The sequence below is a fragment of the Dasypus novemcinctus genome, chromosome 22 (genome assembly GCF_030445035.2).
Source record: "Dasypus novemcinctus isolate mDasNov1 chromosome 22, mDasNov1.1.hap2, whole genome shotgun sequence".
Classification (NCBI taxonomy): domain Eukaryota; kingdom Metazoa; phylum Chordata; class Mammalia; order Cingulata; family Dasypodidae; genus Dasypus; species Dasypus novemcinctus.
The window spans coordinates 69,947,964-69,961,034 of record NC_080694.1 but is presented as its reverse complement, the minus strand read 5'-3'; positions in this window follow the sequence as shown (position 1 = coordinate 69,961,034).

The following is a 13,071-nucleotide window of genomic DNA, read 5'->3' as shown; positions in this document are numbered from 1 at the left end:
TTGGAGCTGGCCCAGTCAGGGTGGCTGGTAGAGCCATTGACTTCAATCATGGCCCTGCCAGGACAAGGGGAACCAAGAGGGGCACCGAATTTAGAGGGTACTTTCAAGCCAATTTTTGCAACCTGGAACTCACCACCATTGTCTTCTCTTCCCTCCTCCCTTTAAAGGATGCATAGTAGAAGCAGAAAACTGGGAAGGGAGAGTGGCTTGCCCATTTCTAGTGAGTCCGTGCCTTCTATTCATAAGCCACATTCCTATTTAATAGCTATGTACCCAACTGCCTGGAAGGGGGGAGGTGAAGGGGACACAGAGCAGGATCAAAATAAATGCAATAAAGTTCCCTCTCTACAGTGTCAAAGGCCAAAATAAATTTGCATTCTGCCCAGGTTCTGCTTTTCTGAATCTCTCTCCCTGTGAGTCTTTGTATAAATGCTTTGGAATGTTATAGAGCTGTAAACCTGTCTGAAGGAAGGAGTCTATTGCTTGAAAACAATAGACCTCTAATCACTTGATAACCCTTTTAATGGTCAGCCTGGGGATGTCAGCAGTAAGGGTCATAAAACTGCAGAAAATGAAAAGGATAAACCTCAACTTTAAAATCTGTGTTTAGCTTTTGTCAGTTGCTTGTGCCTAAGAATTCATGGTAAAAGGTAGTTTAAAAATGAATCTTTAAATGGCAATACTCTCTTGCTGGTGAATTAAATGCATAACTCACAGATGAGAATTTGTTCTGCTACTAGGAAAAGGCAGAACTTCAGAGGATTGTTATTGATAAAATTCTTGTAACTTAATAAAGATATCCAATTCACCTTAAAGTTAAAACTTAATGAAAACTTTAACTAAGAGTTAAGATCATTTATAGATGCATTTACATTATAAAACAGTGAAAGATAATAACTGAAATTAAAAATGGGTGAATTTAGCTCGAACCTATTATTGTAAGTGAAAATTCTAAACTAACCTTACCTTTGTTTATGGTCACTTCAAGCCTAGTCTCACCCCTTGCCTTTGCTTATGGTTAGTTCAACAGCTTCTGCCCCTATAGTCCGGGGAAAAGCAAATATGGGACATCCCTCTCTCCTGTCCTACTGGTATTAGTAACCCTGCTTTCTCTCATGATTCCAAGTGTGGACTAAATTGCTGCCTGGTGGAATTCTTGACTCTTGGGGTTGAACGTCCACTGGGGTCTTTTAATCTACTTCCTTGACAGTTAGGGTTCTTAAGAGTGGCAATTCATGGGAGAAACCAGTCTCCCTGAGGCCTTAATAGCCTCAGTGAATATAGATAGAATTAGTCTTGCTCATCCAAAAATCTACTAAAGTCAAAGTAAAATATAAGGTACTGAAACAAAGGAAAATTGTATTAAAGCATTGGGAACATTTTGGTTACAAGCCATTAGTTAAGAAACAAAATTCTTGTGCAAAACTGTTGTGGAATTTAAGAGAAGTTCAATTATTTGAGTATAGAGAGGCCAGGACTCAGGAATGATTTTGAGAAGGAAAAATGGTTTATTGACGGCCAGCCGGACTCGGGAGCTTTCAGTTTGAATCCCGAGCCCCGAACAAGATTTTCAAACGTCTTTTATACAGAGAGGAAAGGCCAAATGGTCCCTTTGTTTCAGTTCTCAATAGGCTTCAATTAGCATATATCTTCCACATCTTAGGTAAGCTTTTAGCATGGACTCCAGACATTCTAGATAAGCCTTTAGCGTATTTGGTTTTTGCATTTCCCCTAAATACTTAAAGTTTATAGCCCTCGCATTGTTAAACATTTCCTGGGACTGGAGCCGCTGCTGGTCCCTAAGAGCAGGACTGCAGCCTCTTACCGTTCCACACCCACAAGTCAAACAACTTAGTTATCTCTGAAGAGACAAAGAGCCTTCCACCCATAGCCCACATCAAAACTACATGGCCATAGTGCAAATTTAGAAAAAAATCTTTCAGGAGTCTTTCATTTGTTTTGCAGTCACACTTACTTTGTAAAAAAAATGAAAGTTTTAAGTAACTAAGTCATGTTTCTGTATCAAACTATTCATGCCTGCCTATTTGCTCAAATTGTTGTGGTTAAAAATACAGTTATATAAGTAATGTATATTTCTAAAACCCAAATTAAACTAAACTATATACAAAATAATGCAAATTATAAGTAACATCTATGATTATGTGTCTGTGTCTAACTCTGTTTGTGTCTGCCTATTTGCTCAGTGTATATCTTCATACATAGGGATGATAATATCAAATTAACAAATGAAAATTCTGAAAAGAGCTCTATTCAAATCATTAAATATTAAATATGCAGATAAGTATGTGAATAAATATTCCTGGACCCCAATTTAGACTACGTAGGATAGAAAGGTCATATAGAAATCTGATTATAAGAACTATTAGGAAAGGGTCTTCTCTTTGCAAGAGCTTTGAGGGAGGGGCTAGGTGTGGCAGATTAAAACTATCTTCTAGGCTGGAGAATTAAGAATCAGTTTGCCCTGTAATTCCCCAGTTTAAACCTTTTAACAGCCTTAAAATAAGAGTAGTTAATAATTCTGTTATGAAATTTCAATAAGTAAAAGAAAGTCCATAAAAGCTATGGAAAGATCTTTCCTAAATTATGATTAAACAAATTATGCAATTATAATATATTTCAAAGTTTCACAGTTTCAAATAAAGAAAAAAGGTTTTAGGTTCCTGTAAAGAAAGATAAGAGAACATTCCTTGTATAAACTATAATGGTTTCAATTTTATTTAGCTTGGGTGTAATCTCCCTTAGTTTATAAAATACTCATTAAATAAATTATAATTATATGTACAAAATCTTTTTTTTAATATTTTTCATTTTATTAATACACCAATTTGTTTTTACTTTATTTTAGTATTTTTAAATTATTCTATTTCTAAACTTTTTAAAATTATTTATTTATTTTTAAAAATTACATTAAAAAATATGAGATCCCATTCAACCCCACCGCCCCCACCCCCCGCTCCCCCCACAGCAACACTCTCTCCCATCATCGTGATACATCCATTGCACCTGGTAAGTACATCTCTGAGCATCACTGCATCCCATAGTCAATGGTCCACATCATAGCCCACACTCTCCCACGTTCCATCCAGTGGGCCCTGGGGGGATCTACAATGTCCCGTAATTGTCCGTGAAGCACCACCCAGGACAAATCTTTAAAGTAAAGAAAATTGTAAGTTCATGTTAATGAAATTAAGCTAAAGAAAATTGTAGATATGCTCTCTTAAATGAATAAACTTCTTTGATTGGTAATTGTAATTTAATAAGTTTATTTAAATGTAAGGTAACTAGTCTATGTAGTTGTGATTAATTATAAAAGTTTGTAAAAACATCTTCCAATATGAAACATTTAAATGGTTCTAGTTCTTGAAGTCATTGTTAGCTAAAAACCTGTATTGGTATTGATGGCAAAAAGTAACTTTGTGGTAATAAAACCTGTCTGAAAGTCACTGCAAGGTGCATTATAAGTAAATGGTAATAGGAAGTTATCTTGATTCCATTAGAAATCTTCTGTTTTCATTTTAACAATGGAAAATAGGTTTTTTTTTCTTTATTACTAAAGTAAAATACCTACTATTATCTACATGGTAAAATTGTATAAGTAAACAAAGTCACTTGATATATGATGTGTTGCATTAAAATATTTAAAATACATCAAACAGGAGATAAACTTTAACATGGTCAAACTCTCATGTGCATTCAAACCAGGCCTTGAATACATTACAGGTTGTCTCTCCATGGGAGTTATTGGCTAGGCTGGTCATTGACCCACCAAATGATAGAAATGTTTGCTGTATCATGCCTCTGCTTATGCTCCTGAAGTTGATGGAAACTACATTGCAGTTTCAAATTCCTGTAGCAGCCAATGATGACTCAGCACAGCCAAGCATACAATGAATATCACTTGCAGACTGGCATTGTTCCATCGTGCCAGAGAGCACTATGCACCAGGCTGGTAGAATGCTGGAAACTGCCTTCTTGGCTTCTCTCTAGGATCAAAGATGTTGTGGCATGCTCATAGCATGAAGAACGTACAGAGTGGAGCCGTGATTACCAGGATACTGTAAGTAAAACTTAAACACAATTGGCATTATGGCCTGCTCCCATGGAGAGATAACATGTAAGGTATTACAAACCTGAAACATAAAACTATTAATTGCAACTAAGAATCCTTATCCATTAAGTAATATATTAATTAATATTAAGTGCTATACTTTTATCCTGTCCTAAATATATGCCTAATAATTATAATGTTATCTTTTCTATTCTGGATCAGGTACAAAAGTACATTAGACTTTTTTTGTATTTATTTATTTTTTTAATATTACATTAAAAAAATATGAGGTCCCCATATACCTCCAACCCCCCTCACCCCACTCCTCCCCCCATAGCAACAATCTCCTCCATCATCATGAGACATTCATTGTATTTGGTGAATACATCTCTGAGCACCACTGCACCTCATGGTCAATGGTCCACATCATAGCCCACACTCTCCCACGTTCCATCCAGTGGGCCATGGGAGGACATACAATGACTATGCTTGTGAGCCTGTGCACCTGAAATAAGAACAAGCCCTAGAGCTTCAGGGTGCCTAAGAGTTACCTCCTGAGAGCCTCCATGTTGCTCAAATGTGGCCAGTCTCGAAGCCAAACTCAACATGTAAATGCATTGCCTTCCCCCTACCGTGGAACATGACTCCCAGGGATGAGCCTCCCTCGCGCTGAGGGATTACTACCAAGTACCAGCTGATGATGTAAATACAAAATGACCTTGAATAAAATGTTCAACTCGTACCAGCAGAATAGCTCAGTCTACATATAATACCAGGAGTTAAAAACACTTTTTGACCTGATCAAGGGGGAAATGGAAAGGACAAATGAGTTTATATGGCTATGCGTCTCCAAAAAAAGAACCAGGAGGTTATCAGAGGGGTTGCCCTTATGCACACCTCAGCAGAGTCCCAGAGACAGATAAAGTAGATACAACCCTGGGTATTGATTCATCTGAGGGCTACAGAGACCCACAGGTTCTATGGTCATGGCAGATGGAGTTCAGTGCCATGTCAGTTGGCCCTTCTTTGGAGTCTGTGTTTCTGTATGATGGAGTTGGACTCAGATGTGATCTTTTTTCAGAAGACTCTCCTGTTACTTTTACCAGAACTGTAGTTGGTGCTGGGGTTTTATATATACCCAGGGAATCTAAATCTCTGAACTGACCATGTGATAACTAGGCCCTGAGCCTCAACAGACTTCAGCTCCTACACTCTGGTTTATTGGACTTACTCCACTCAGCTAACATGGAGTTGAAGAATGTCAACCACCACATCATGGAGCCAAGAGTGCCTACAACTGAAAGCAGGAGGATTGCATCCAGCATCCATGTGGAATCTAAGCCCCCTCATGATATAGGTGTGGAGTGGACATAATCATTCCAAGGTCCACAGGATGGAGGAATAGAATATGGATTAGAGTGGACTTCCTGGTATTCTATTCATGAACTATTGTGATTAGTAATTGAAGAAAATGTGGCATTGGTGTGGAGAAAGTGGCCATGGTGGCTGCTGGGTGTGGGGAATGGAAGGAAGGATGAGGTGTGGGGAATGGAAGGAAGGATGAGATGTGGAGGTGTTTTTGGGACTTGGAGTTGTCCTGGGTGATGCTGCAGGGACAGTTACCGGACATTAAACATTTTAAATTCCTGGTAACTTCATTTTCTAAATAGTTAATAAACATGTCCATAAAATAAGGTGGCAGTCTTAGCTGAAAGCAGTGGGGTGACCCATGGCTTGCAGGTAATGGTTAATTGGTGTCAGGCTCAGCTACCCTACTACTCTACTGTACTGTGTAGCAAAACAAGGCTTGCTTGCTAGTAATATGTCACCTACTGAACAGTCAAAATTACCAGAAATTGTACAATTAAAACCAAAATGTAAAAAAAAAAAACCTTTATTCTGTAGTTCTGACCACTCCCACAGCTAAAAACTAAGAGAATTTTCAACTTGGTGCACTAATCCTGAATTAAACCAACTGCCCAAAAGTTGCCAATTAACCAGGAGCACCTGACAGAACACATGAGTGCCAATCATTAAACAGCCTGAAATGAGTCTTCAAAACAAAGCTAAATATCTACTACAATTTCTCTCTGAAAAAAAAAAAAAAATATATATATATATATATATATATGTACACTGTTCCCCACCAACTTTTAAAACGGGTGCCATCTTTATAGGCACCTAACCTTGTGTACCGCTGTAATCCAATGTCCTCTTTTATAAACAGGTATTCCAAAATTTTAATTAAGTTTGTTTTAGAATGAACATCTTGTTAACCATATGAAAACTTCATACAGTTTTATATAGAATGCCATGTCCATCTTCCTCCAGTCAAAATAAAGTAAGAAAGTTTTATACCTTGTTAGGTAATGACTACAACTCATGGCCAGCAGGAAGTAGTTATAGAAAAGAGATCATCTCCTGTAAGCATTCCTTTAAGATTAAAGGTGTAAACTCTTTAAGGGTAAAATAAAATTAGTAGAGGGATCTGGAGCCTGATGGGAAATCCACATAAGCACCAGGGGCCCCCAGGATGACTGCTAGGGGGCCCTGACCCAGGATTCTACTGTATAGGAAAAAAAAACTTCTTCTAAAAACAAGATAAACCCTGGATGCTATCCAGGAACTTTGTCTTTAGGGCCTCTCTGAAAAATTGATAAGTGAAGCAATCAATCAAAACAACAAACAGCCACCCACCTCATAACTCGAACAATAATGCCAAAGCTTAGCAAGTTAAGCTTTGACATAAGTGGGGAAAATGATGTGGGCTATGGGTGGAAGGCTATTCATCTCTTCATAAATAACCTGAGCTGTGTGTGTCCTGAGCTGTGCATGTGGGATGGAGAGAAGCTGAAGCCTGGCCTTGGTAACCATGGCAACAACTTCAGATCTGGGAAAATAATTTAGCAACTCAAACTCTATATACATACCAGTCAGTCCAGAGAGATTCTGATAATAGTGAAGCCAAAGCTTAAATAAGCATAAGCTTGACCTCAAAGGGGAAATATAATATAGCCTGTGCATGAATTCAAACTTATCTAATTCTGTATCCAAGTGTGCCTAGACATCCAATTAAGTAATACAGGCCCTTAGACTTTGAATGTTCAGAAAGGATATGTATTCAAGGTTGCATCCAGATGGAATGTGAGTGATATGTTAATTGAAAGCCTATCTGGTACTCAGACAAACACTTAACTAACAAAGAAGGTCGTTTTCTTTCATAAAAGCACCATTTAACTCCCCACCCTTATATGTTTTCTGTATAAAAGGGAACTTAAAATTCTATTCAGGGCTCAAGGTTTGAACAGAAAGGTCCCAAGTCCAGCCAGCCATAAATAAATCTTTTTCCTTCCCAAAATTATTCCTGAGTCCTCATCTTTCTATATGCAAATAATCGAACCTCTCTCAACTTCTACAACACTCTCATTGCTATGTTATCCACCTCCAGCTTATTCATCTAGCTGTCAGGCCAAGTGGGGCTCAGTACTGTGGTAATCTGAATAATATTTCTGCCTCTTGGGGTTGCGAGGCTTTTCTCTCCATCTCTAAAATTTCAGCCTCAGAGGACCAGATCCTAATATTCTAGTGTGTTCCCACAGTCTTATCTAGTTACTGCCCCACTTCTCTGTTGTTTATGGCACAATTCTTCAAGAAGCTCATTGTCTCCATTACTCATGGTTTGCTATTTTCCAAGCTCATTGCTCTATATTCCATTCTTTCTTGAGCCCACTTCAATCAAGTGTTTGCTTTTATCAGTCCTCTGAAATCACTTTTATGAATATCAGTGTTCAATTCTCAGTTGTTAAGTTACTTAACCTCTCAAGAAGATTTAACACAGTTGCTCCTCTTTCCTTCCTTCCCATGCTTTCTTGCCTGACTTGAAGGATGCCTACCCCACTCCTGAGTTCAGTGCTCTTCACTGGCAGTCCTTTCCAGTCTACTAGGTCCTCTTCCTTTTTGTTACCCCCATTTGGACCTCTTCTCTATCTTCCAGTTCCATGCTATTAGATCTAGAATCAAATAACTCCAAATCTTTTCTTCAATTCCAATTATCTCCTAAACCCCAGACACAAACGTTTAACTTGCTATTAAATACTTCTACATGAATGTCTAGCAGCAGATTTACAATGTGTACTAGTCAGAGTTCTCTAGAGAAACAAAATCAACAAGAGCTGCCTGTTAATAGAATGTGATTCTATAAGAGTCTTTCACACAGCCACGGATATGCACAAATCTAGGTTCCACAGGGAGCCCATAACCAGGGCCTACAATGAAAGTCCAATGAAGGTTCTTGACAAGTTCTGGGAGATGTTGGTTGTCCAAAGACAAGCTTGGAAATTCTTTCCCAATGCTGGAATCACTTCCTCTTTTAAGGGATTCAACTGATTGGGTTAAGCATCACTCATTGCTCAAGGTAATCTCCCTGACTGATGTAATTATAACCAACTATCTATGAGTTACCACTGCAGTAAATTCAATGGTGAATGAAGTCCATAAATGTCCCTGTATTACAGTTAGTCTAATGCTTGCTTGACCAAACAACTGGGTACAATTACCTGGCCAAGTTGACACAATAGCCTAACCATCACAGTCCACTCCTTGTCAGCTCAGCAACCGTACACATTGGGGGAGGGGGGGATTTGGGGGTGTGTGGGGACCTCATATTTTTTTAATGTAATATTTTTTTAAAAATGAATTAAAAAATATGGATTAATAAAAAACACTTAAAATATACTTAGTCTATAAGTAAAAACAATAACAGACATGCATATATATATATATTCCACCTAACAATGTTCAACTGCATACAACCAGAAGTGCATTAATTCCATACACAATAGGGTGCAAGTTCTTGGGCAATATTCATTCTCAAACTTGACATCCTCAAATATTATGACATGAAACAGATAAAACTTGTTATATGATCAGGGGAAAGTTTGGGGAAGAAGACAAACAAATTTGTTTAGTGTACATATACAATCATCATCATAGTGAAAAAGGAAGAAAGATTCATGACCATTTTAGTCCTTGTTTCTGTAACTGGTCCCATGGTCAAAGTTCATATTTATCACTACCTTCTTCCACTACCCATTCCATGTTTCCATTACCCTCAGCAAGTACTTCACCTGGCCATAGTTCTTTGCCTGGTGGGGTGACCCAAACCTTAATTACTGAAGATTCTGGGCCATTGAATTGGGTTGAATTGGGTTGTTCCAGTTCTGCATGGATTAGATTGTTGCAATTTTCCTGCTTGGATTGGGTTGTTGCAATTTTCCATTGACTTTAATCATAGGACATGGCGTTATTAGGAGATGTCCTAGAGGATCTCCTGTATCCCAGGCAAACTTTCCTTTACCCCCAATATGTAGATACAGTCCTATTACCCTTTGATAGTCAGGATTAATCACCCTGGCCAGTATAGTAATTCCCTTCTTTGTTGATTCAGAGGTAAGAGGAGCTCAAAGTGGCCAGGTGGCACTTTTAACTTCCAGTTCCATGGAATCATTATTGTGTTCCCTAGTAACAGCAATCCTCCTTTGGGGACTAAAACCTGTAGACCATCAGAGTTTGAGTTGAGGAAGGAAACATTTTCCTAGTCGATCACTAGAGGTAATAGTGAGTGGTGCCACTCCCATTTCCACACCTTGATTTCTGGACCCGTGGATCCTGGTTATGGGAGAAATGGCACAACAAAGTAGATGCTGGTTTAGAGCATACACATCCTCCTGGAGAACATTGCCCCATCCCTGCAAGGTATTGCCAAGTTGGTGCCATAACTGAGTCTTCAAAAGGCCTTTCCACCATTCTATAAATCCAGCTGCTTCATGGTGATAGGGAACTTGGTAAGACCAGTGAATTCCATGGGCATGTGCCCATTCTTTCACATCATTTGCTGTGGAATGGGTCCCTTAATTGGAAGTAATGCTGTGTGGAATGCCATGGTGATAGATAAGACATTCAGTAAGTCCACAGATGGTAGTTTTGGAAAAAAACATTGCATGCAAGAAATGCAAGCTCAAATCCAGAGTATGTATCTATTTCAGTTAAAACAAATTGCTGCCCTTACATGGTGGAAGTGGCCCAGTGTAGTCGACCTGCCACCAGGTAGCAGGCTGGCCACCTCAAGGAATCATGATATATCAGGGGCTGAGTGTGGGCTTCTGCTGCTGGCAAATTGGGCACTCAACAGTGGCTATAGCCAAGTCAGCCTCAGTAAGGAAAATCTGTGTTGCTGAGCCCATGCATAACCTCCATCCCTACCTCCATGGCCACTTTGTTCATGAGCCCACTGGGCAATGACAGGAGTGGCTGGGGAAAAGTGGTGAGCATTAGCCACAGAGTGGGTCATCTTATCCACTTGATTATTAAAATCTTCCTCCACTTAAGTTACCCTCTCCTGAACAGTCATGTGAGACACAAAAATTTTCATGTTTTTCACCCACTCAGAAAAGTCAATCCAGATAGCTCTTCCCCAGATCTCTTTGTCACCAATTTTCCAATCAGGTTCCTTCCAAGTCCCTGACCATACAGCCAAACCATTGGCAACAGCCAATGAGTCAGTGTAAAAATGCACCTCTGACCATTTCTTCTTCCAAGCAAAATGAACAACCTGATGCACTGCTCAAAGTTCTGCCCACTGGGAGGATTTGCCCTCACCACTGTCCTTCAGTGATGTCCCATAAAGGTGCTACAGTGCTGCAGCTGTCCACTTTCAGGTGGTACCTATATATTGTGCAGAACAATCTGTGAACCAGGCCCAAGTTTACTCTTCCTCAGTCAACTGATTGTAAGGGACTCTTCAAGAAGCAAGAGCTATGGGCTGGAAAAGAGAAGGTATCATGGCGGGGGTGGTGACCATGGGCATTTGGGCTACTTTGCCATGTAACTTACTTGTACCTTCAGGACCTGCTCAAGCCCTATCCTGCTCAAGCCCTATCACTTTCACTTTATAATGGAATGCTGCAGTGCATGCCCAACTTTATGATTTGGTGGATCAGACAATACCCAGCTCATAATAGGCAACCCAGGTCTCATGGTATCTTGATGGTCCATGGTTAAGCATTTAGTCTCTACTAAGGCCCAGTAGCAGGCCAAAAGCTGCTTCTCAAAAGGGGAGTAGTTATATGCAGAGGATGGCAGGGCTTTCCTCCAAAATTCTAAGGGTCTGCATTGTGTTTCTTCTTTAGGGGCCTGCCAAAGGCTCCAGACAATGTCTCTATTTGCCACTGAAACTTCCTGCACCAATGGATCTGCTGGATCATAAGTCCCAAGTACTGCAGCTTGAATAGCAGCCTGGGCCTGATGCAGAGCCTCTTCTTGTTCTGTCCCCAGTCAAAACTAGCAGCTTTTCTGGTCACCCAGTAAATAGGCTGGAGTAGCACACCCACATGAGAAATGTGTTGTCTCCAAAATCCAAAGAGACCAACAAAATGTTGTGCCTCTTTTAGTCATAGGAGAAACCAGATTCAAAAGCTTATCCTTCACTTTAGAAGGGATATCTCAACATGACCCATACCACTGGACACCCAGAAATTTCACTGAGGTGGAAGGACCTTGCATTTTAGTTGGATTTATCTCCCATACTCTCTCACACAAATGCCTTACTAATAAGTCTAGAGTCTTTGCTAATTCATGCTCACTAGTTTCTATCAACTTGATATCAATATAATGGACCAGTGTGATGTCTTGTAGGAGGAAGAGATGATAAATATCCCTATAACAATATTATGAAATAGGGCTGGAGAGTTGATGTACCTTTGAGGTAGGACAGTGAAGGTATACTGCTGGCCTTGCCAGCTGAAAGCAAACTGTTTCTGGTGGTCCTTACTAATAGCAAGTGAAAAAAAAAAACATTTGCCAAATCAACAGCTGCATACCAGGTACCAGGTGATGTGTTGATTTGCTCAAGCAATGATACCATATCTGGAACAGCAGCTGCAATTGAAGTCACCACCTGGTTAAGTTTATGATAATCTACTGTCATCCTCCAAGATCCATCTGTTTTCTGTACAAGCCAGATAGGGGAGATGAATGGGGATGGGTTGGAATCACCACCCCTGCATCCTTCAAATCATTGATGGTGGCACTAATTTCTGCAATCCCTCCAGGAATTCAGTTTTGCTTTTGGTTTACTGTTTTGTTAGGTAGGGGCAGTTCTAGTGATTTCCACTTGGCCTCACTCCTGAAGTCAAGGATCCAATATGGGAATTCTGCCAGTTACTGAGGATGTCTATTCCAATTATGCATTCTGGAACTGGGAAATAACCACAGAATAGGTCCAGGGACCCACAGGCCCAACTGCGAGCTGGTGAGTTGGATCTGAGCTAACACTTCATTAATCACCTGACCTCCTTAAGCCCCTACACTGACTGGTGAACCACAGTGACATTTTGGGTCTTCTGGAATTAATGTCACTGTTTAATGTCTAATAATCCCCAAAATGTCTGATCATTTCCTTTTCCCCAGTGCACAATTACACTGGTAAAAGGCTGTAGATCTCCTTGGGGAGACGTGGGAGAAAGATTAAAGTATAAATTTTGTGGAGCTTAACAGGATCCTTCCCCAAGGAGACCTGGCCTCCTCCTCATTCCAGGGGCTCTGGACCTGTAAACTGTCTCAAGTCTGGGAATTGATGAAAGGGCCATGATTCTCTGCATCTGTAATTTGAGTTAGGTTTTCATTCACTCAACACAAAACTCTCCTGTTCGTACAGATCCCAAAGAAATTTAGTAGACTGCTCATCTATTTCACTGCTAGGTACCCTATGATATCTTAGCCAATGCCATAACTCCACACGACTCAGACTAATTTGAGTGCTTTTTTGAATCTGATTTTTTGTGGTAGCCACACCCTCCTTGACTTTGATAATTAACTGCTGATACTTGACTTTAACCAGACCAACATCCAATCATCCCCATAATGTTTAAGGATTCTAATTCCATCACATCCCTCCCTACAGTAATATATGTACTACAGTGTAGAGCAACCATAGAGCTCTTCAG